The sequence below is a fragment of the Sarcophilus harrisii genome, chromosome 5 (assembly GCF_902635505.1).
Source record: "Sarcophilus harrisii chromosome 5, mSarHar1.11, whole genome shotgun sequence".
In the NCBI taxonomy this organism is placed as follows: domain Eukaryota; kingdom Metazoa; phylum Chordata; class Mammalia; order Dasyuromorphia; family Dasyuridae; genus Sarcophilus; species Sarcophilus harrisii.
The window spans coordinates 136,459,799-136,485,632 of record NC_045430.1 but is presented as its reverse complement, the minus strand read 5'-3'; the positions used below and the strand labels follow the sequence as shown (position 1 = coordinate 136,485,632).

Below are 25,834 nucleotides of genomic sequence, written 5' to 3'. Positions count from 1 at the left end.
TCCTGAAGACTGTCCTAAATACATCCTTCTATTCCACTTTCACATATGGCCTCAGGAGTGAAAGAATAATTATAACCTTGCTCATGTTAAAGCAGGTACCCATTAACCTTTGCTGAAATACAATAATTAGTGATTTGCTTTCACTTCGGGCTAAGTTCTCCCATCAAGATGCAGATGGCAGATCTTAGATAAGCAACTTTAAAAAATGAACAGGTATGCTGACTGGAAATGGTGGTCTATACTTTAAATGGGAATCTATAGCAGCAATATAAAGGAGTCTTAAATGAAGAATAAGAAGGTGGAGTTCGCTGTGGTAGTAGGTGGAGTTTTATTTTATCCAGAGCTGGAAAATTCCAAGTAATACTCTATAAAAATTACTAGTTTGACCTAAGAGTTTGCCATGAGGAGAACTCCACCCTCAGTCTGTAAGATGCAAAGTAACATAGAAAACTGAATTAATCATGTGGAAAATTCATGCCAAGAGGAAAATCCAGAGGTTCTGGAAGTAGCCACTAGTGTAAAGGAAGCCAAACAGGGATATATCCTCCAACAAAAATGTTGAGTTACCCTGGTTAGAAATTGGTAGTCCTCCCAGACTGACAGTGATATTCAGGGGAGAATGAGATATGATTGACAATAAAGAGAAACGTGAAATGGGGTAAATATAGTGCAATCCAAATTGTAACTCTCTTCATTCCACACTCAGTAAATACACACATATGCATATATCTCACCAATAACATAAATTGCAGTTTTTTAATGAAAGTAAAAAACAAACTATTTTATATCAGTTTTAAGTCCCCTCCCTTCCATTTCTGAATGAATAGAGGAATTTGAATATAATCACAGGATATTACAATAGAAAAGAATACTAAATTAGAGTCAAAAAACATGATTTCTAGTTCCAGTTCTGTTAGATAGTCTGGAGCATATATATATTTTTAATTTTGTGAACTTTAATTTTCTCATCTACAAAATGAGCGAGTTAGACTAAATAATAATACAGCAAACACCCCTTGGCCTCACTTATCCCTAATTTTCTCAAGATTCTGAAGAGTGTCCCTGAGGAATTGAGGTGTCTTTTCCTAATTCCATTGATTTAAACCCTCATCCCAATATTATATCCACACTGTTTTATTCACCACTTAATAGGGCATCAATTCTATTTAACCAGTTAACCTCAATTAGCTTTTTAGATGGCATAGTGGATAAGGTGCCAAGCTCTGAGTCAGGAATATTCATCTTCATGAATTTAAAACTGACTTCAGACACTTCTTAACTGGGTGATTCAGGGCAAGTCATTTAACCCTTTTAAACTCAATTTCCTTATCTGTAAAATAAGTTAGTGAAGAAAATGACAAACCATTCCAATATCTATGCAAAAAACATCCCAAAAAACAAAAAGCAAAAGACAAACAATGAACTGGGGTCGTGGAAAAGGACTGAAAGCTTTTACAAAGGAATATTTACTTTTAAGACTTAGAAGTTCAAAATTTCCTCCCATAATTTAAAGAACACACTCTGTGCATTAACACCTCTGTATTTGTGAAAAATGGATTCAGGCTTTACCCAGTTACTATATAGCATCAGTTCCACAAAAGTAAAATCTTAATGCAGCATTCACTTTCTTTCTCCTGACCTTTTAAAATTCAAAAGATTGTTGCATCTTCCCCTAAAACAAATAGATGAACAACAACAGCAAAAATTCCAATTCAAAGAACTACAGCTTATATTTATGTGGTATACATTGGTCTTGGTTGGAGAGGGCCCAAAGCCCTCTTTTATCATTTTCTTTTATCTTTTATCATTGTCTCTCTTATCTTGAAAATTAGCAGGAAGAAGTCAACTGGAGAGACTGAACCTGGGATCTGGTAGGTAATGCTTTCTGAATACACAGTCAATGGGAAAGTATAGATTTGAAAATACAATGGCATACATGTAATCTAGGATGGTAGTAGATCTGTAGATTATGTGGTGGATAATTTTTTTAAAAATAGAAAAGGGCCAGAATGTAAAGAATAATTTATTTTATTTTATAAAGAGCTTTAAAACAAACAAACAAAAAAAAAAAAACATATTACCTTAAAGATAATGGAGAACCACTGGAATTTATTGAGTAGGAAACAACATACCTGCACTTTAGGCAAAAACTTGATTAGCTTTGTACAAAGATGGAAAGTGGTGTGAGGCAGACATACAGTATTGGAAACTAACATGATAATTCAGGCAAAAAAGATAAGGACAGCCCAAACTAAGATGATGATTGAATGAACCAAAAGAAGAGGAAAGAGAGAAGAGTAACTAGAGAAAGAAATGACAAGAGTTGACAACTGATTGAATATATGGGATGAATAAGTTAAGAGTTAAGAGTGACACTTAATTTGTGTAACTAGGTGATTGAGAGAGTATGGTGATGTTGTAGGTAGTTTTGGATGCCCATTTCAGATTTTACAACTATTTTTTTTTTTTAACAAGGAACCCAGATCTCAAACAGTTCAATGCAGAATTATGCAACAGCAATGAAAACTTTCTTTAGATTTTTATTAAAAAACAATCTCATTCCAGTAGTCCTCAGTTCTATAAAAGAATAATATTCATCATCATAATAAAAGAACCACAAAAGTAAATGAAGCTTCTGTCATATTAGAGATGATTATAGGGAGTCTTTACTAATGGATGAAGTCTTCCTGCAGAAAATAAGCATACTTGTCAGATCTAATTTTACGTGTGATATTTGACAGATTTCTTACTAAGCTAAACCACAGGCAGAAAAAATAGTATCAAAGAACTATATGCATTCCTCCACCCCACCCAGTTAATATTTTCATTTATGCGGAAAGATCTGATGTGTAATGTGAAGCTGTATACATTTCCAAGTTTAATATAGAATTTTAGAATGCAATACAGAATTTGATCGCAATGAAAAGTTAAAGTAAACATTTTACCAAGACTTTGATTCACTGTGATAGCCGTGGAACTATTTAGTGAAATTCATAAGGCAAAAATTCTGCTTTTGCCATTTGAATTTTGACAGGTTTCTAAAGATATGATTCCACTATAGCTATAATTCTCATCACTTCTGGCTATTTTAACCTTGTGTTTCACTATTTCTGATGACAACTGCAGACATATAAAAACCAGAAACATGTAACAGCCATGAGCTCCAGAAGAAACTACAAATCTGAACAAAGAATTATTTACTTCAACTGGGGCTAAGCTGTTAGTGGTCTCTAGCTTGGTGGCCTTCAAAGAGGGGCTTTTTGAGTCATTCATTTGTACTTGTGGATCTTGTATAGAATGTCAGCTAAAATTACTAACTGAAAATGTAAAACTCTCTGAGCTGACATTATATTTCCAGAAAGCTAATTTGGAAATTAGAGTCTAATGGGAATGATTATTTCTGCAAGCATTTTTTTTTTAAGTGACAAAAGTTCTTAGAAGCAAAGAATAGGACTCCCTCCTTTAACTTACCCCCTTCACAAAAAAGAGAGACTTTTTTCAATAGGTTATTTGTCAGAAATTTTAATTATAAAATTGTAAAACAAATTACTTAAGAAGAAATTTTAATGCAATATTTAAAAACAGTAGTTTAATTGTCTAAGGACAATTTATATAAGCGTGCTTGCAAATAAAAATACTGCTTCAGCAAGGAATATAAACTCTAAAAATAACACACAAAGAATATAGTTGAGAAAATGACCTTTTTAATATTTACATGTGCATGTAACATTTTTATACCCATGTACTTCAGCCATCTCCACACATTTAGGGCTACATTCTATTTGAATGGGGAAATTGAATGGATGGCAAAATGTCCATCAGAGATCCATAAGTCCCACACTATTTTAAGACCATCTCTAGCATATTGGAATGAGCAAAATTTTTAGCTTTGGTTTGATTTGTTACAGTTCAAGAACCTAGTCCAGTATTGGATGGAAATAAATGACTGTGTACTGGGATATTATAGGATTCAATAAAATACAATGAATTAATATAGAAATTAAGTTGTCAGTCATAAAATAGATTTGCCTTGTCAAAACTAAATTAAGAGAAACATGTTCAAATAGTTAATATATCTACATAACAAAAATGTATTTTTTTTAAACCAGAGATTTTATTGTTTATATTTAAAGAGCAGTGGCCTTCACTGTGTTTGAGAGGTTGAAGCCAGGGACATGAGCCTGGGGCTGGGGATGCTGCTGTGAAGCTGTAAGGGCATGGCTGACAATTGTGCTGAGGATTGAGCCAAACAGCTTTTCAAGAATGGACATTTGAACAACTGGGCAGTGCTGGTCTGTACTTCAAGATTCTGGTTCAATTATTGACATTTGGCCAACACTCTCTACATTTACAAAAGTGTCAAGGGATTCAGGAATCTTTACAGACACATTGTTCTGATATTTTTTGATGACATGGAATGCAACTCCAGAAATCCTAAGTCATAATAAATGTGGAATTTAACTTTTATGGAGATGATATGGAAGTTGATTATAGAAGCTATGAGGTAGCTATGGAGAAAAAAAATTGTGTTAACAAGGAGAATCCCACTCCTCCAACCAAATGTCTGCTTTCTGAAGAAAAGAAGCAGTACCCTGGTATTTATGTGTTTATGGAAGCCATGGTGAGAATAGCTTCTTGAAAATCTAGGACTCTGAAGAAATCATCATTGTTGAACTTGCATATGCATTTGAACAAATGTGGTGGAAGAGACATTTTCAACAGAAGTCATTTATTGTCGATTCTTGTTAAGGATATATGAGTATTTTCATTCCACCAATGTCATAGTGCTTATTAGGAAGCAAGTAGAAGAAGACTCCCTTTTGCATCAAAGTGATCTCATGGCTGGAGTTCATCTTATGGATAGATCTGCTATTTAGGTCTTAGAATTTTTACAAGAAATCATCAGGCCAGCCAGGTGAACCTGAATGATCTTTTTCAGGTGTATCTTAAAAGTTTATATGTCTTAACTCCTGGACATCAGATTGCTCTTTTTCCAGATAAATCCTCCAAATGTGTTAATAATGGATTTCTTTGCAAATATGGAGCAAGGTGGACATTACCACAGAGACTGTTTCTCTGAAACATAATTTATATTTATGGGATACAGACATTTCAGATGACAAAAAGATGAAAAATTAGTGGAATCACTTAATTAAGCTTCCTGTAGCTCAGGTAATTTACTAGGCACCCAAGCAGAAGGATTGGCACCTGCTAGGAGACTTCATTATGGGACTGTGGGTCCTCATCTCTGTGGAGATTTTCAAGCACATGAGACATGTGTTTTAGTGGGGGTAACCAATGAGTAGCACATGTGCTTGAAGAGATAAGGGGACTTTTGGGAATCCCGCCCTCTGATTTGTGTTTTTTCATTGTGATCCAATTTCTTTGAACGTACTGCTATTATAGAATCTTTCATTTTCTGGGTTAAACATGGTGAAAGTAAATCTTGTCTTGGTTGATGGTTTAAGATGTTAATTTTTCAGTGTGAATACTTTGGATTTATTAATAAATGTAAAAAATAATCCTTCTCTCCTCCCCTAAAAGTAAGCAAGTATCTACCTTTCTCTCCTCTTTTTCCTTATTTATCATTTCTTCTTTATTTCATGCTCAATATATATATATATATATATATATATATATATATATGGGTATATGTTAGCTCTTTCTGGAGTGCCAAGAAACATTCAATATCTCCAGTCAAAAAGAGAATCGGAAAAAGGGAAGGAGAATACAGACAGAGAAAGAGCCAAAGAGATACAGAAAAACAGAGACCAAGACAAAGACAAAAACATGTAATACAGACATAAAGACAAAGACAGAGATTGACCTTTCCATTCATTCTACCACATCTTTAAAGTTAATAGGTTTTCTTTTATTTTTTATTCAAACTTCTTGAAAGCTGAATCACATCTGCTTTCTCTCATTATCCTCCTTAATCCCTGCTTTTCTCTTGAATCCACTGACTTTTTCTGGGTCTTGTTCTTCCCTAAACACTCTTCTATTTTTAATACAATTAATTATTCTTGTTCTTTGAATTCTTTCCTTCTTTTGTTTCTAGTATGTTACTGCATTCTTCCATTTGAAGGACAGATGATGAAAAGGAAGATGAGGAGGACAATAAGGATAAGAAAGAAGAGAAGCAATAGAGCATAATGAATAGAAGGATGGAAATGGAATAAGATAGTTTCAAATACCAAGCCTGAAAATGATTGTGTAACCATGAACATTTTCCTTAATCCTCAGTTTCCCAATTTGTTCAACCATAATAATAATAATACATATACTAAGCTATTTCATAGGATTATTGGGAGGTTCATATTATAGCATGTATACAAAATACTTTGCAGACTTTGAAGTGCTATATCAATATCAGTTTTATTTCCCTCCTACCTCTATCTGTGATCATACTATTTCCTCATCCTATCCCCAAATGCTTGCATTCCTCAGGGTTCTATTCTCAACTATTACTCACATTTCCATTCTAAATCCAATAGGTTTTCACTTTGGTATGGTTCTGCCCTAAACTCTCCATCATCTGAATTCTTATAATATTTAATTTATTCTTTTTATATCCCATTTATATCTTACTTTCTCTAACAATTGTCTCTATATATTTTTCTCCCTATCTCCTTCATATAATTGTAAATTCTTTAGGAAAATAATTTTATTTCCCTTAGTATCTTATACAAATTACACTGAAAAATATCTCTTGAATGGCATAATGACAGCTGTAAGAGTATAGAACAGAGGCAGAACATAAAACTAAGGAAATGCTACACATCCTGGCTGGTGTTAGCATATGCATCCTTCAGAAAACATACTTTTGTATACTTAAAGAATAATATAACATAAAATCAACTAGCAAACTAAAATAATATAAAGAAAGAATAAAGGGCTACATGTTCATAGTTCACAGGGAAGCAAGATGAGATGTCCCTATAGTTGGCTGTCTTTTCTACATTGATTCCTACCAGAAGGAATGGCAAGACATTGGCAATGGCAAAGACTAGCTTCTGTTCACTTTAGAGAATGGGTACTAGGTTAGAATTATAAATATCTGGTCCCTTATATATTATTAATCTAAAGGAAATTATTTTAGGTTCAAGTTGTTCTTCTAATCAATATCTCTTAATAAGGAAGGAATTCTCCAAGTCATATAGTCAAAGAAGGCTTGCTTCTTTTTTTTTTTTTTTTACCTAATTCCAGTTCCACAATGGACACAGATATTGAATAATGAATAAATCCATTGATCCAAGTAGATGACAAAAGAAAATTTTCAGAAGATATAAATATGATAATATTCTAGATGACACAAATTGAGTGGATTTTCTCATTTGCAGAATCAATTGGCAATCAAGAAAGAGAGAATTTCAGTTCTCACCCAAGGGAAAATTCCCAGAAGTCTCTAGAATAAGAAATTGGTATAGGGACATGATTGAAGTGTTAGCTTTTCTTCATGTTGATTGACTTTAATGGATCTTTATAAATGACTGACAAGAAAACATTTTCAACATTTAATTTAGAAGTCAAATCTACCAAAGTGGGGAGTCCAAGTGAAAAAAAAATCAAATAACAGTGGACATATTGCCATAAGAAACTGATGAAAATAAAGCCCTATTCACAAATTATGTTTTCCCTTCTTGAAAATGCTCCCTATAGTCACTATTTCTATACAGGGACTAAGTTAGCCATGTTAAATGCCAAAATATTTTACAAGTTCAGATGACTGCTACTAGAAGAGAAAGGTGTTTATTTATCATGTTACTCAGCCTAGTTTTTTTTTTTTTTTTAAGACAGCTTCTAATTCAATTAGGCAATTTCATACATGCTATATTATTTATTTATGATCAGGAAATAATTTGGTTCTCCAAAGTCATATATCCACTCATCCAAATGACAGGAAATTACTACTGACAAAGCAAAACCAATCCTTTGTCTGCCCTCCACTCTTGCCTTTGCTTTAAAAATTTAAAAAGAAAATATTAAATTAGTGTGTCCCAAAGCTTGAACAAAAGGGTTCCTGAAAATAAAAACTGCAGCTTTATAAAAGAAAAAGGGAAGGGGGGAGGAGAAAAGAGCAAATCTAATATAGGCCCTTAGACATTTGTGCACATACAGAAAGTCAGGAACTTCACGGATGAAAATTTGAGAAAAAATCACTCTAAGCAAGTTTAAACAACACAGCTATTTTTTTTTCCCTTTGCCCTTTAAACAATGCTTCTCCATCTATTCATGCCCCAGGGCTATTTGGAAAGTAGGAAAACAGTCTTACCATTCTCCTTTTTTCTTTGGTCCTACACATTCTGGTAGCATGAATGCAAGGTGATTAAATTCATATTACTTCATTATAATGCAAGAAAAGAAAAATATGAATATGTTTTGGTTTTATTTAAGGAAAGGAACAAAATGGCTTGATTCAAATCTAATACACCTGGTTTCCTATTGGGTGAAAATCACCATGTTAAGTGCCAAGTCAAAGAAAAGGTAGATATGAGTGATCTTTACATATTCATTTAGAACTCAGAGAAATCAGCCCCCTGCTAGGGAGTAAGAAAGCTAACTAAGTTTCTTTTCTGGTATATAACTCCCAGGTAAAACCAATTTGCAGAAGTTGGGGCAGCAAAAACAGTTCACAATGGTCCAATTAACAAATCTTTCCCAACAGGTGTGTGTCTATAACTCAAGTGTGAACTTGGGAAAGCAATTTATTGGTTTTATAAAACTTACATAGGGCAATTCAGTATATAACATTTTCCCCTTTATTCCCAAAAGAGATAATAAGAAACCAGGTTATAAAAGGAACTAAAGTCTTTCGTCTCATGATATCAGGGAAAAACATTTTTTAGGCTCTGAAAAATGAATTTTTAGAAGTGTGTTTTCATCAGAATATTTTCTCAGCAAGAGCCAAAATAAAGATTTATCTTAAAAACAAAACACTGCAGAAATCTATCTTATAGTTAAAAAAGGAATATCATTTTCAGTGTGCCAATTCATGCCCTTATGAATTATGCAGTCATAACCTCGAGTTATCCAAAAACAAGCAAAGAGGAAAGTTTTACAGTTTTAATTTCATCATAAAAACTTTCAGGCAGAATCTTTGTTATTTACTGTAAAATGGCTGAAAATATGAGTGAATATATAAAAATAACATTATCTACACACTTTACTAGTATTATAATAATTATTTCATCAGTTTTTTCCAGCTTATAATTAAGTACTATTTCTCTCTGTGCCCACTGTCAGGATTTTGTGTAGAAGAATGGCTTTTTCTATAAGGGCAACTCTTTTTTTTTTTTTTTCCCTAGTGTTTGAATAACTGACTCCATCACTGGAGATTAGAATTACATTCAAATGATTCTACATAACTGTACTATGACTATGAAAGTTCACTTCATACTCTTCTACACCCTTTGAAAGAGTTACAGAATGCTTAATAAAATTTTTTCTCCTCAACATTATTTCCAATTCTATAATTGAATTCACCTTATCCCCACTCCTTATGAGGAACTAGCCTGTTTCACCCTCCCTCATTCATTGTTCCTTTGGCAACTCATATTTCATCATTAAGAAACTCCAATGCTGAACAAAGTTTCTATTTTATCTTAGAGGACATAGGGGGAAATTGAAATATATTGAGTAGAGGAGTGACATGGTTAGAGCTGAGTTTTGAGAATATCTAGTGGACATCTATGTGGAGAATGAATTGGATAGGGAAGATATAAGAACAAGGTGATCTAATAGGAAGTTATTGATTTAATCCTAATGAGAGATGAGGAGGTTTTAACCATGTGAGTGGCTATAGAAATGGACAGAATAGGAATGATGTGAAAAGTATTATAGAACTAGAGTTAATAAGAAGGATAGAGAGACAGACAAAGAAACAGAGATAGAGAACTGATAGTTATACATGAGAGAGATAAGTATAGAAACCAGGAGACAGATAGATAGAGAGAATCAAGCCTCCATTTGTCTATTCAATATGAAGAAAAAAAGAATTATCAAGATAGAAAAATATCAAACTCTTAGCTCCATCTACTACTTGTGTTTCAGTTAAAAGTCACATACTTCTCAAGTTCCTTCTTGCCTATGCCTCATAATCTGTATGAAGGTTAGACATTATCTTATCTTCTGCATTCCAAATTTAGCTAGATCATTGAGAATATCTTCTTATTTTCTGAGCAAAGAATCAGTTTTGAATCAACGGGGTCCTGACCTAGTCATGATAGGAAACTGCCACCTCAATCTGCTCCACATGACATATTGGGGCCATCTTTTCTATTTGGAACCAAAAAGGGAAAGAGTGAAAGAATGACATATTATTCTCTCTCTCACCCCCATTCCAAATAGCTGGAAGGCAACAGGATGTCACTTGTTAATTTACAGTATTGCCAAGGAAGGCTGATCATGCAAGTCCCTAAGAAAGTTAGGATATTGTCAGCAACTATGATAAAATGCAATATTCTAAACCGAATATAGAGAGGGGGAAAAGTTAGTGAAACTCATAGCCAAAAAGAGGTACAGGATTATTTAAGAATTTTATTACTTTGTTTTGTCCTGTTTCTAACCTCACTGTTTCATTATAGTTCAAAGCTGAACCTTGCTCAGTTCACACATACTTTTATTTGATGAAAGCTATGTTAACAATTATATCAACTTTCTATGTGATTCTGAAATTCACGTAAATACAAAGAAAACTTTTATATTTTTTCTTAAAATATATATCAAATTAAAATTGAAGCATTAGAGTATCTGCAAAGAGTAGTGAGGTTGAAGTTAAGAGGGACTTGTCTTCTAGGCCAAGGGTGGGACTTAAAAACAGTGTCTCCAGTGTTCAGTTACCTCTCTGACCATTTCTATAATGTGTAAAGTGGTATTTGGAGCACCTGCTTCACAAGGTTGTGATGATCAAACGAAAATCTGAATATAAAGTGTTTGTAAAACTTAAAAAGAGCTTTATCCATACTAATATGAATAGCAGTATTATTTATTATAAACAGACTGAAACTTATCAGAAGACTGATAGTATGAGGCAAAAGTCTATTTTTTTCCCTCTCACAGTCAACATAGTATGTGCAAATTTCTTTAGAGATGGAATATAATTCTTCCTTTACAAAGCTTATGAAAGCATGTATTCATAGATTAAAATGTTAATAAATATGATCTAAGTAGGAGGGAGAGGTCCTTCCTTTCTATCAAGGATTCCCCTTCTTCCTCTTGATCTTGCTTCATGAGATATATAATTAATTCTAGCTGATATAGTCCATGTAGAATGGGAGCCTAATTGCTCATGTTAATTGGACGCCACTACTTGCTTTGCTTTATAATTTATCCCCAGGGCCTCTTTTCTGAACATGGAAATGCATGAGACCAGTGAGTAAATTAATTTTTCCTCTTAGAAGACTTGGTATTGACTACATATACACACAATAAAAATAAATATACACACATGCTTATACACGCACAAACACCTTGTTGACTATCTTCATTCTATTGAGAACTTGTATATTCAAGAAGTAATTAGTCAAGATTAGCTATTACTGTTCATGAAAGGATAAGACCTGGTGTCATATACCTCAGTGCTCTGGGGCACTGATGGAACTGTGAGGGGAATTGTGTGCAGCACCTGCCTCCTGCATCATGCCCTGCTTAATCAACTTCATCTCCATGGGGCAGTGGAAAGAAAGCTGGAAGATCACCAAGAGCTATTTACACAACTGGAACCATTCCATCCTCACTCAAGTGAAGCAAACAACTATGAATGGGTTCTCTATTCCAATAACCCAAGAAAAACAATATGAACTGGACATCTTGGGAAGTAAGTTGCCATAGGCATAAAGACACCAAGGAAAAGGTAAACTATTAAAGAAACAGCTCTTAGTCTAATCAAAGATATCCTAAGTAAATCATCAGTGGAAATTCTTGAAGATGCTTTTGTTAATGTTATGGTAGTAAAAACAAAATGCTAGCACATCAAGGTAAATGATAGGATGGGAAATATCTAATCTCTGAGAAATAGGGAGAAAGAATTTAGAATAAAAGGTAGAATCTTTTGATTTGTCACATATACATACATAGGTTACAACTCATTTTCAGAGTTGTGTGTGCCTGAACATTACATACATAAGATCATAGACCAATATTTCTTAGTAACCTAAAATCTACTATTTTCCTTCCACACTAAAACATTCCAGGAATCCTTGATTCTCCTTTATTTACTTTCCTATTTCACTATCTCTTCTAATTTTTTTTTTCCTTTCTTCCACCTTAGAATTTTAAAATTTATTTTCTCCAGTGTATCATAATCTAGTAGATAGGTTTCATGACAAGTTGGTAGATATGAGTGGTTTAAAAAAGAAAAAAAAAAAGAAAAACTGGCCTCAATTCCAGTCTTTGGTACATACTAGGTATGTATTCCTAGGCCAGTCATTATGTAATCTATGACTATATTATGGAGAAGTTGTTAATGGCTTTCATAAGTAAAAAGAATTTCCTCATCTAGGGATTCCTTATACCATTGAAATCATAGATTCAGGTTCTATTATCTATCTTATTCTGAATCCTGATGGATTTGTTTTAAAGTTAGTCAAGAATTTCAAACTCTCAAGATTCTCTCAAGTTTCACATTTAACAAATCAATAAGAATCACTATGTGCCAACAGTCTTTATCTGCTTTTGACCACTTACAAAGCAATATTTTAAAGTCAAATTTCACAAGCACTATTATTCCTAATTAAATACTTTTTGAGACATAATATCAATTTAAAGAAACATCTTGAGGGGAAGAGATAATTTATTGTTGAATAGTTGGAGACAGGATATTAGTGCAGACAAGGAAATACAACAATAGAGACCAAATGATCAGAGCATGTGAACTGATAGATATGAAATCTTTAGAAGAAGAAAGAGAGAATTAGCTTCCCTAATACCTTAAATGTTTACAGACCAGAATATTAATTTAAAGGCAGAAACAGTAGGAACTATAATAGTCAAATAACTATTAATATAATATGCAGCTTTAGGAAAAGTTTTATTGGCAAGAGTACATACCAGATTAAAATATATAGGGGGTTATGATAGGTCTTAGTTAACCACAGCTTGGTCAGTGTAATATTTGTAACTGTATTCATATGTCTGCATATAGTTAGGCAGTTAATATTAGCAGAAGTCCTACTGCTGTCAGAAATGACACAGTTCCAAATGCCTCAGGAATTGATTCTATTAGGAAATGACCACAATAGCCATATGGGAAACAAATTCTACCACTAAACATCATAATAGTAATACATTGATATAATGCATTAAGATTTTAAAAATGCTTTTTCCACAATGTTTTCTCCACACTTGCATGTATATTTTTATCCTCATTTTTTGTAAGTGGGGAAACTGAGTTTCAGCAAAATGAAGTAGTATACTGCCCAAATATGAGCAGTCCAGAAGTAGGAATCTTGGGAGTTAAATCTAGAGCTTCACATTTCAATTGCAGTACTTTTTTTTGGTCATTATGTTGTCTCCAGTAAAAGAATCAAATGTGCAGTGGCTCTATTATTTTTGCTGTGGTGATGGGTTATTTAACTATTGTTTTTTGGGGAAAAGTCATGCATGCTAAAATTTAATTTTAATTTTTTAAAATAAAAATTCCATAGTGAAGTTTGAGGTATGTTTCTTTTATAATTACCAGAACAATATTTATATTGCTGGAGTGCACTTGTTACATCAGGAGCATGAAGACTCCTAGAATTTCAGTACTGTCCCTTCTGGTGTCCTGAAAGAAAGCATGTGTCCAGGAGGCAGGCAGATTAAGTGCTCCAAGGGTATCGTAAAGCACAGTTGGAAGCAATGAAGCATTGATGTCATTAGTGGGGAAACAGCAGCAATGGAAAAACCACATTGGCGTGCAGCAATCAAGGGCTCAGAACAAAAACATCAGGCTGACCATCATATTAACACACAAATCCACAGGCCAATGCAGTAAATGGCAGAGATGGAAACTAACCAAAGTCAGACTAAATCTGTATTCTAACACAAAGCAGGGCCTCTTTGCATCCAGTCATTTCTTTTTCAACTTTAACACTCTTTTACTCAGGAGATTCTTGTTTCAGCACCTTTCATTCCCCACTCCCAGCAATGAGTAGAAAGGGAGCTGCATACATTGCTGGAATATCTGCCAACTGTTTGACAGAGACAAAAGAAACCAGTTGCACCCTCAACAAGAGGCAGGTGTCCCAAAGACATGGTCTTAAAGGGATTTTCAATAAAGCATTGATGTTTTCACTCATGTTCATTTATTCAGAAAATAAAATTATCAGCACTTTTTTTCTCCTTTTAACACAGAAAATATCTCCAATAATGAATATTTTAGCAATGATGTTCTGACAAAACTATTTCCTAGCTCTCATCCTTCTCTTTAAGAAAATTAATTGAAATAATATAAATAGGAATAATAGGAAATCCTTGCATAGCATAGATTGTTTTTAAATTTTCAGCTGTTGAATGGTAAGTAATAAGACATGAGCAATCCCACTTAGCCCTATTCAAACTAACTTAGATGACACATCTGTATATGGTTGTCTAGTTAATATTAGCAGAAATTCCTTCTGCTGTCGGAAATGATACAACTTCTAATGTTAGGGATCCAATGATAGCTTACCCTAAGAATGGAATGGATAGATCATAACCAGGAACACTTTCCCTATTGGTAATTCACACTGGCCAGAGCTACTCCTTGGGGAGGGTTGAAAGTTTTGCCAATTCTTCATACTTTAATTATGTAATCATCCCTAAAAACTTTTGTTTATGGTGATAATAAGTACTTCTTTTCTAGAAAGTAGTTTCTATTAGCTGTTGAAGATGATTCAAATATCTCCCTTCAATGTATAATAGACTCATGCAAAAAGGTTGTAATGCATAATTCATGTGCATAACTCAGTACATTAAGAAATAACTAAGGTGCAGTACATATGAAACTTTCATATTCACACTCAAACTGAAATTGTTGTCAATGAACTCCATTAAAGCAGAATACAAAGAGCTTATTTCCCTTTAAATATGACCAAAGAAGCATACTTGTTTTGTTGCTGTTATATATATATATAAATATATATATGTATGTATATGAGTGTATATAAGTAAGTATAATCTCAGATCAACACTAGATTACAATTAAATATGATAGTAAAAACACACTAAGAATTCTGGTTTTGTGTAGAATGTGTTATGTTCAGTTTCTTAATTTCACTAATTCTCATTTTTTTCATCTGAAAAATGTTTGATGATTTTTTAAACTCTAGATCTATGATCCATATGGTCATATTCATAAAAGAAAATAACTTCAGAAAGTATGAGTGCTTTATTCAAGTTTACAGAAGTAATAATTAGAGTCATGGTGCTCTTTCCAGATCTGGGAGAAGTAACATATTAAGTTATTATCCAATACTAATATGATAGCTGTCAGATATTGACAAGAATAGATTCTCCTAGAGGAAAAAAAAACAACACAAAAATGGAATATAGAAAGGGTAAGTTTTGACTAGAGTAGATCCTAAAGAAGGAAGAATATGGAACATTAAGTAAGAGAATGAAACCCATGTGGAATATTAGAGTGGAAAACTCTGGGGAGCCATAGAATGATGTTAGGGGAGCTGATTTAGGAAAGTCTGGCCATATAAAGATTGAGATGTTCTTTAAAAAAAAAAGGAAAAGGAGACTGATGAAGAGAGCAATTACAGAGGGCTGGTTTTGTGTGTATTTATGCATTTCCATGGAAATAATTAATAGAATTTGTGGCTTTACTAACACAAATATTTGCGTCAGACTGTATCAGAAAAAATTATATTTATAAATAGTGTATGAGGTCAATGGCAGGGAAGAAAGAAAGAAGACAAATTATAGTAACAGATGGAAAGTGAGCTTAATACAATTAAATTTGGTCAAGAATATCAAGACAAAACAGTTATATAGTTATATAAAAATGTTCTAATCAGTATTAATCAGAAAAATGCAAATTAAAACAATTCTGAGGGACCACCTCACACCTCTCAGATTGGCTAAGATGACAGAAAAAGATAACAATAAATGCTGGGGGTGATGTGGGAAAACTGAGACACTAATGCATTGTTAGTGGAGTTGGGAACTGATCCAACCATTCTGGAAAGTAAATTGGAATGTGCATACCCTTTGATCCAACAGTGTCTCTACTGGGCTTAAATCCCAAAGAAATCATAAAAGAAGGAAAAAGACCCACATATTGCAAAGATGTTTGTAGCAGCTCTTTTTGTGATGGCAAGGAATTGGAAAATGAGTAGATGCCCATACTTGGGGAATGGATGATTAAGTTATGGTGTATGAAATTAATGGAATATCATTGTTCTATAAAAGATATTCTATAACAGCAGGATTATGCTATGATCAAGTATGATAGATTTTGTTCTTCTTGGTGGTTCAGTGATCCAAGACAATCCCAATAAACTTTGGATAGAAAAAGCCATCTGCATCTAGAAAGAGAACTATGGCAACTAAATATTTTTCTCATTTTTTCCCCTTTTTGTTCTTATTTTTCTCTTCCACCATGATACATATAGAAATATATAAAAATGTATATATATATCAAAAAATATATTTACAAGTAGTGGGGAAAATAATGATACTACTACTACTACTACTACTACTACTACTACTACTACTACTACTACTACGGCTAAATATAAATGTCTAGAGAAAAGGTGAAAAAAACAAAAGAATGTGGTCTATCAATATTAAATCTCAAACTATATTATAAAACAGTAATCATCAAAAATATCTGATACAGCCAAGAAATAAAGTGGTGAATCAGTGGAATTAGAAACATAATACACAGCACTGAATTACCATAGTAACCTAGTGCTTGATAAATTCTAGCCTTTGGAAGAAGAACCCACTATTTGATAAAAACTGCTGGACAAAAACAGACTGATATATGACACCATATGCCAAGATAAGGCCAAAATGAGTTTTGATTTAGAAAGAGAGTTTGACATCCTAAGCAAATTAGAAGAGCAAAGAACAGTTTTCCTGTCAGATCTCTGGAGAAGGGAATAATTTACATCCAAACAAGAGAAAGAGAGAATTACAAAAGTAATAGTAAATATATTAAAATAGTAAAAGTAGATAATTTTAATTGTATTAAATATATATGTAATTAATGTAATGCATGTCATATGTATAAATACATATAATGTATGTATGTACATATAATTACAAATCTTGAACACAAACTAAACCAATGTAACCAAAATTAGGAGGAAAGCAAAAAACTGGAAAACAACCTTACAGCAAGTGTTTCTAATAAAAGCCTCATTTCCCAAATAAAGAACTAAGCCAAATTTATAAGAATATGTCATTTCCAATTGATAAATGGTAAAAGGATATTCACAGACAGTTTTCTAATGAAGAAATCAAAGCTATCTACAGGAATATGGAGAAGTACTCTAAACAATGTTTTTTATTTGAGAAATACAAATTATAACAACTCTGAGGTACCACTTCACGCCTATCAGATTGGTTAATATGGCCAAAAAAAGGAAATGTAAAATATTGGTGAGTTTGTGGGAAAATTGGGACACTAAATGTATTCAACCTTCTGGAGAGAAATTTAGAATCGTGACCAAAAGGCAATTGTACTTTTCATATCCTTTGATCTAGCATATTCTTCTGTATTCCAGAGAAATCATAAAAGGGTAAAGATCCAACATGTGTAAAAATATTTATAGAATTCCCTTCATGATGGCAAAACATTGGTAATTAATGGTATTTTCATTAGTTGGGGAATGGCTAAACAAGCTGTGGTTTGCAAATGGAATACCATTGCGCAATAAGAAATAATGAATAGGCAGATTTCAGAAAAATCTGGAAAGAATTGTACATACTGATGCAAAGTGAAATGAGCAGAACTCAGAAAATATTGTACAAAGTATCAGCAACACTGTGTCATGATCATTCATCTATGAATGATGATGAATGATCATCAACTATGAATGATTCAGCTCTTCTCGGCAACACAATGATCGAAAACAAATACAAAGGACTCATGAAGAAAAATATCTATCCATTACAAGATAAAGAACTGATGGATTCTGCATTCAGATCAAAGCATACTTTCCATCCCACTTCCTTTATTCTTTTTCATGGTATCTTTTCCCTCCTTTTTATCTGCTTCTAACTTTTCAACTGACTAATAGAGAAACATGTTTTGCATGACAGCACATATAGAACCTATATCAAATTGTCTAACATTTTTGAAAAAGGGATAGGAAAAATTGGAACTCAAAATCTTGTGAAAATCAATGCTAAAAATTGTCTTGGAATATAACTGGGAAAATATTATTAAAGATATAATTAAATTTAACATCATGAGCAACTTTATAATGTATAAAAATTTAATAATTTAAAGCATTTAGTCTTTCTTGTAAAAAGAATGTACATTACACAATCAACACAATACTTTACTGTCACATTTCCCAATGGGATGTGTGTGTATGACTTTATAAACTAGGTTAAAGCTTTTTATATGTTCACATGCAAAATCATCATAAGAACATGATTCAAGGACTATCATAAATAGTTGTAAATTTTCAGAGAAACATTGGTAGGCTATTTTGTCATCATCATTGTTATGTTATTTAATAAAAAAAGAGGAGCAATGTTTCTTTTTGCTATCTATTTAACTTGAAAACTTTTTTTTTTTTTAATCTTATGCCTATTCTTTCTAGAGAAAAGTCACTCTAGTACCCTTGGATTCAGTTTCCTTCTCTGAATGAAAACAATATAAATGTGAATTTAGCTCAAATTTCTTTACAGTAATAAAAGATCATAAAATCCTTCAAACTATAAAATATTAAGTAGTATTGTTCATTAATGAACATCACAATGTTTAAATGACTCCATTATTTCTCAGTTGTATTTTGAAATAAATATTTCTCATATTTTTGTACTTATACTTTGATTATGTTTTTCTTATTGTCTCTTTTTCCATTTGTTATTATTTTCTCTATTATTTAACACAATTTATCTTTAAAAATCTTATCAATGTAGGAAAAATGTAGACCAAACAGTCACTTCAATCATTCTAACTCAAAGAAAAATAACATTATTGCTTATTCCATTCATGGGTAACCACAACACCCTTTCTAAAGACTTTAGGTAAACAAAAAAAAAAAATTAAATAATATTCCATTTACCCTTATCTATCTTTCAAATGGGTATCAAGTAGATAACGTGCTAGTTTTGATGGCAGAGCCCTGGGTTCAAATACCACTTCTGTCTCCTGCTACTTATGTAAAATTGGGCAAATAATTAAGCAGTCTGAACCTCAATTGTCTATTCTGTTAAATGAATCTAATCATAGGTGCAGTACCTACTCCTAGGCTTGTATAAGGTTCATATTAGAAACTATATAGATAAACTTTAAAGTATTATTGAAACACTAGTCATTTTTTCATATCCTTTTCATGAGATCTGAAAAAGACAGCATATAAATTTCTTCCTTGTGGAAGCCTTTTTCCTTTTCATAATTGTGAATTGATATAGAAATTTTTCATAATGAAAAATATTTTTTAGCCTAAAGCTACATCAAGGTAAGCCAAGGTTAACAAAAATTTAGTTATAGAAACATGAACCCCTTATCTTGCATGCTTCTATAAGAATTCTCCTATAGTTAGCAAAAAAGAATTAGTTTATAATCAATGTATGTCTTGTAAGTTTTAGAAGCTTTAATTCAAAATATCTGAAAATGAAATTATTAATAAATTAGAGGAACATAGGATAGTTTACCTCTCAGACCTGTGGAAGGGGAAGGTCTTTATGACCAAAGCAGAACTAGAGATCATTACTGATCACAAAATAGAAAATTTCGATTATACCAAACTGAAAAGTTTTTGCACAAACAAAACTAATGCAGACAAGATTAGAAGGGAAGCAATAAACTGGGAAAATATTTTTACAGTCAAAGGTTCTGATAAAGGCCTCATTTCCAAAATATATAGAGAATTAACTCTAATTTATAAAAAATCAAGCCATTCTCCAATTGAAAAATGGTCAAAGGATATGAACAGACAATTCTCAGATGAAGAAATTGAAACTATTTCTAGTCATATGAAAAGATGCTCCAAGTCATTATTAATCAGAGAAATGCAAATTAAGACAACTCTAAGATACCACTACACACCTGTCAGATTGGCTAAGATGACAGGAAAAAATAATGATGATTGTTGGAGGGGATGTGGGAAAACTGGGACATTGATGCATTGTTGGTGGAGTTGTGAACGAATCCAACCATTTTGGAGAGTAGTTTGGAACTATGCTCAAAAAGTTATCAAACTGTGCATACCCTTTGATCCAGCAGTGTTACTACTGGGATTATATCCCAAAGAGATTATAAAGAAGGGAAAGGGACCTGTATGTGCACGAATGTTTGTGGCAGCCCTTTTTGTAGTGGCTAGAAACTGGAAACTGAATGGATGTCCATCAGTTGGAGAATGGCTGAATAAATTGTGGTATATGAAAATTATGGAATATTACTGTTCTGTAAGAAATGACCAACAGGATGATTTCAGAAAGGCCTGGAGAGACTTACACGAACTGATGCTGAGTGAAATGAGCAGGACCAGGAGATCATTATATACTTCAACAACAATACTATATGATGACCAGTTCTGATGGACCAGGCCATCCTCAGCAACGAGATCAACCAAATCATTTCTAATGGAGCAGTAATGAACTGAACTTGCTATACCCAGAAAAAGAACTCTGGGAGATGACTAAAAACCATTACATTGAATTCCCAATCCCTATATTTATGCACACCTGCATTTTTGATTTCCTTCACAAGCTAATTGTACAATAATTCAGAGTCTGATTCTTTTTGTACAGCAAAATGTTTTGGTCATGTATACTTATTGTGTATCTAAGTTATATTTTAATATATTTTAACATCTACTGGTCATCCTGACATTTAGGGGAGGGGGTGGGGGGGTAAGAGGTGAAAAATTGGAACAAGAGGTTTGGCAATTGTTAATGCTGTAAAGTTACCCATGTATATATCCTGTAAATAAAAGGCTATTAAAAAAAAAAATTTACTAGCACTTTTTGGCAGTTTAAATTTTAAAAGAAGAAAAGCAAACTGAATTAGATCATGTCAGATGGTAAGTTAGGCATATTAGTCCTGCATTTACTCTTTAACATCACTACAATACTACTTAATAATTCCACTGTAATGAATGATACATCAATGATCTGAAAGAATTAATCCCTAGCATAGTTAATTTATCACCAGGGGACAGTTAGGCCATATTCTTACCTAGAAAACGGTCCTATTTGAGCCATTATTCAATATAAAAATTAAAAAATACTTTTGTTTTTGCACTACAGATTTTTCTCTCCCCTCTCCCAAAGAACTTCAAATGCCTTATTATAAAGCAAACATGCCACCCTTCAGTATCCAAGATGGGAATGTATATATCTTTATAATAAAACATGAAAAGGAAAGTAAAAGAAAAGTTATACTGTCAACATAAGACAGCAAAAGTAACATTGTGGTCCTACTATTAGAATTCAGGTCTCCCCTTCCTAGTGTAGCTTTCAAAATATGGTATATTAATAAAGAAAAGAGCACTTAACAATATAACAATGATGTTAACAAAAATCACATTACATATTTTATCTCATTTGAACTTCAGAGCAAAGTCATGAGCTAAGTCTACCTTGAATGGTAGGTAATACATAGCAGGTAGAGAATTGACACTGTAGGAATGAAGAACTGTGTTCAATTTGTTTAACTTCTCAGTGTTCACTAAAGTGATTCCATGATACAGATGCAGGTGTAAATTGTCATTGCTAGAAGTGTTTCACTACGAATTTCTTACATGGTGAAAGAAAAAAAAATAATTAAAAATAAAGTTGATAACTGGCATTTATAAAGTACTTTGCCATTTATAAAATGTTCTACATATATTATCTTATTAAAGTCTTATAATGACCATGAGAAATCAGTATTGTAGATTTTATCACCCCCATGTTCTAGTTGAAGAAACTGAATCTAATGAAATTTTAGGGATTTGTCCATTGGCACATACCTAGTAAGTACTAGTGGTAGGATTTTCAATTTTTTTTTGCCATGATTCTGAGATTTTTATAAGGCAAAAACCAAAGAATTGAAGAAGCATGTTCCATGACATACAGAAATTACTGTGCATTTTTAACCAGACTACTATGGGAGCAGGCTCTTTGGCTCCTGAGGACTTATACAGCTGCATACATTTGTCTGCTTTGTTAGGTTTATTGAATATGGTGGTTATCCCCTTCCCCCTTCATGGTGCCATCTCAGCTGTCTGCCTTCCCTTCTCATATTCTCATCTAAGTCCAGAAAGGAAATTTTAAAGGTAACTGAAATGTGTGTAATATTGTGGGGATATTTTATGCATAAGTATTTTTTAAAAAATGGAATGGGAGTTTTCTCTATCCAAGATTTTAATTTATGTTTTAAATTGTCTAAATATTCAAGACCTGAAATTGGTCAGTTACTTCTAATATGTTAGAATTACATAGTTTTAAGTAGGTCAAGAAATTAAGAGCTAAATCAGGATTATAGTGCATGGGATAGTTTGTTCATTCTAGTTCCACTGATATTTTAGTCATAGATCAAATTTCAACTTTTACATAAAGGACAATCCATTTTTTATCACTATTTAAATCTTCTGATATCAGATACATGGAAAAGATGCCAGAGTGTTTTAAGAGATTAAGGAAAGCCCTTGTCCTATCCTGGTTTTTAGAATTGTTATCTGATGATGGAAGGATCATTCATTTATGCAGTGCTTCAATTTCTGCATTTATAAAAATAGTAGCATATTGAAACACTTGATATTAGGTGTATCAGATGGGGTTTAGAAAATTACATAGGATTTAATGTCAGAGAGTCTGGCTTTGATTCTGGTTCTAATATTTAACTATCAGCAAGAGTATAGATAAAACAATTAATCTTTCTAGGTCTAAGTTTTCTTCCATAAGAATAAGCAATTAGTATAAGTGATTCAACCATTTGGACAGTTAGATGGTGCAATGAATAGAACTGCAGTCAAGAAGATCTCAGTTCAAATTTTTGCAAATCACTAAACCGTTATTGCCCCTTCCCTCTTCCTCACACCACTCCAAATTATCTGGAATTATGCATGAGCTGTGACCCAGCAGTACCATTATTAAATCTGTTTCCCTGGGTGATCAGGGAAAAGGAAAAGAACCTATATACTTTAAAATATTTATGGCAGCTTTCTTGTGGTGGAAAAATACTGGGAATTGAAGGGATTCTCATGAATTGTGGAATGGCTAAACAAGTTGTGGTATATATCATGATGGAATAATACTGTACTGTAAAAAAAAAAATCTTGATTTTAGGGAAAAAAGTGGACATATTGGCACAAAACATTGGAGAGTAAACTAAGCAGAACCAAGAGAATGTTATATATAGTAACAGCAACATTTTTCAAAGAATAACTGAACTGTTATTTTTAGTATTATAAATACTCAAACAGGTTATGAAGAACCTATGAAGGAAATTGCTATTTACATTCATAGAAAGTCCTGATAAATAGAAATATGTATAGTATAATTTTATCTATCTATTTATTCATGTTAAATGGTGGTTTTCTCTACCATAAAGTGGGGAAAGAAGTAGACAGTTCAAGATTTAAAAGATAACTAAAAACATAAAATTAAATTTAAGGAAAAAAGCTTAAGGAGTTGAGTTATACAGTCTTTAAGGTCCCTTTTGTCCCTCCAGGCTAATATCCCTCATTCTATCCATTCCCCATGCTTTCTCTACCTGTTCTTATATTAAGTTCTTTCTCAAGAAACTTGAATTTTACAAACTTATTCATACCAAGATGCAAAGTGATTGATTGGTAAAACTCAAAGCTATTACTTTCTGTTGCTTTTGTTGCTTAGATTGGGGTTTCTTAAACTTTTTCCACTTGTGCTTACTTTTTTTTACAACTCCATCTCCAATCTGAACCAACGTGTTTCTGCTAGTATTAGTATATGCTCAATGCAAAGTGTGCATGCTATATTTTCAGAACCAAGGCTGCAGTAAGGTCATAGGCAAGCACTACCAGAAACACCTTGCATTCATTACATGTTCAATTTTGAATTAATTTTTGGTCATTGCATTCAGAATCCTTTTATTGTTGCCAAAATGTTTGCTACTTTCATATTCAGTTACCTGTTTGCATTTGGGGTCCTGATCCACAGGTTTAGAAAGCTTCAGTTTAGACCTATTCTCTTTTAGAATACATAGCCTAAAGGCAAATAATTGGAGCACTGAATGAAAAATTCTGTGGATCAATAAGCTTAATAAGGGAGATTTTTTTATTAGGTAGAAGGAAATTAAGAGTGGGGGAACTTGATACCTATGGCTCAAGGACTGTTGTGCCTCTGAAATTATCTCATATAGTCAGATAATTCTGTTAATGACATGACAATGAAAACTAATAAATATAAAAAATTAGGGAGATGCCAAACTTTTCTCAGTATCATTGAAAACAACCAATAATACCACCACACTTGAACTTTGTGGGATTTGTGTAATTGTTAGAAATACTGAAGTGATATTTTTGTGATAGAGCTATGAAGATCTCTCTCTATTCATCATCATGGCTGAAGAACCCAAATAGGAGGTTTCTGGATGTAATTATTACTGAAACATGAACATATTGTAGCCATATCCTGATATGCTCTCAGTTATCCTCAAAGATTCTCAAATTTGGGGGTTACTGACATAGGGCTTTTGAGATTTCTTTTTTTCAGATGATTTTAGGACATCAATGATAAAGCATAGCTCTGAAAACTTACCTTTTTAGATATGTACTCATTAGGTAAAAACAAAAAAGTTTGCCTGCTGCTTCTAGGCAGTCCATTATAAATTTTTTGTACAATTAATTTCTTGGAAAGCCTTAAATATATATTGAGTTTAGTTATCATATGCCATTGTTTTGTTATTGAAAAAATGTACTACATTTGTTTACCAAATACACTTAGACACACTGATGATTAGTGAAAGTTTGTTAAGAAAATGCCTCACACTCATCTTTAATAATAATGACTTACAGAATCCATTAGCAATATATATCTTTTTATATACATTAAAATATAACTCTCAAGGACATTTTCAATGTGTTATTTGTTTAGATTCATTTGAAAAATGTAGTGAGCATGCCATTTTTTTTTCTATTACAAAGTCATCCAATTAATGTTAACTGAAAGCTCTGATGTGGTACTACAGGTTTAATCTTGGCCCATGTACATTAAAAACACATTATAACATTCTTTAAACAAATATGGTAGTAGAACAGTGAAATAAATAATCACTAACAGCCATTGGTTGCTCTACTTTTCTGAGTCTGGCTTACCATAGAGGTTAGTATATTACATCAGCTATTGCTTTCATCAAATAGGATTCCTCACGAGTTCCCAATAAATACAGTGTACTTTTTCTTTCCCTTCAGGAATGGTAGGTAGCCAGATTCCCTCCCCTCCCCCAAAAATTAGTATATCCAAAAAATGATTAATGGACTCTCTATAAAGGAAGAAGTATAACATTTATGTTTCAAATGTTATTTTTTGTACTGTAAGAAAATAACACTAATATTTTAGAACCTACTTTCTCTTTTACTTTTCACTTAGTTTTTTCCCCCTGAAGTTTAAGTGCTATAAGGTAAGATAAAGGTGTATTTATACCTCTCATAACAGTCAATAAACTAATATCTTGAACTTATGTCCAATACGAACTACTATGATATCAACTATCAACCAT

At 32.6% G+C, this 25,834-nt stretch overlaps 1 pseudogene; it reads left to right on the top strand.

The window, feature by feature from the left end:
• Positions 1-4,217: 4,217 nt before the first annotated feature.
• LOC111721105 lies at positions 4,218-5,286 on the top strand (annotated as a pseudogene).
• Positions 5,287-25,834: the final 20,548 nt, after the last annotated feature.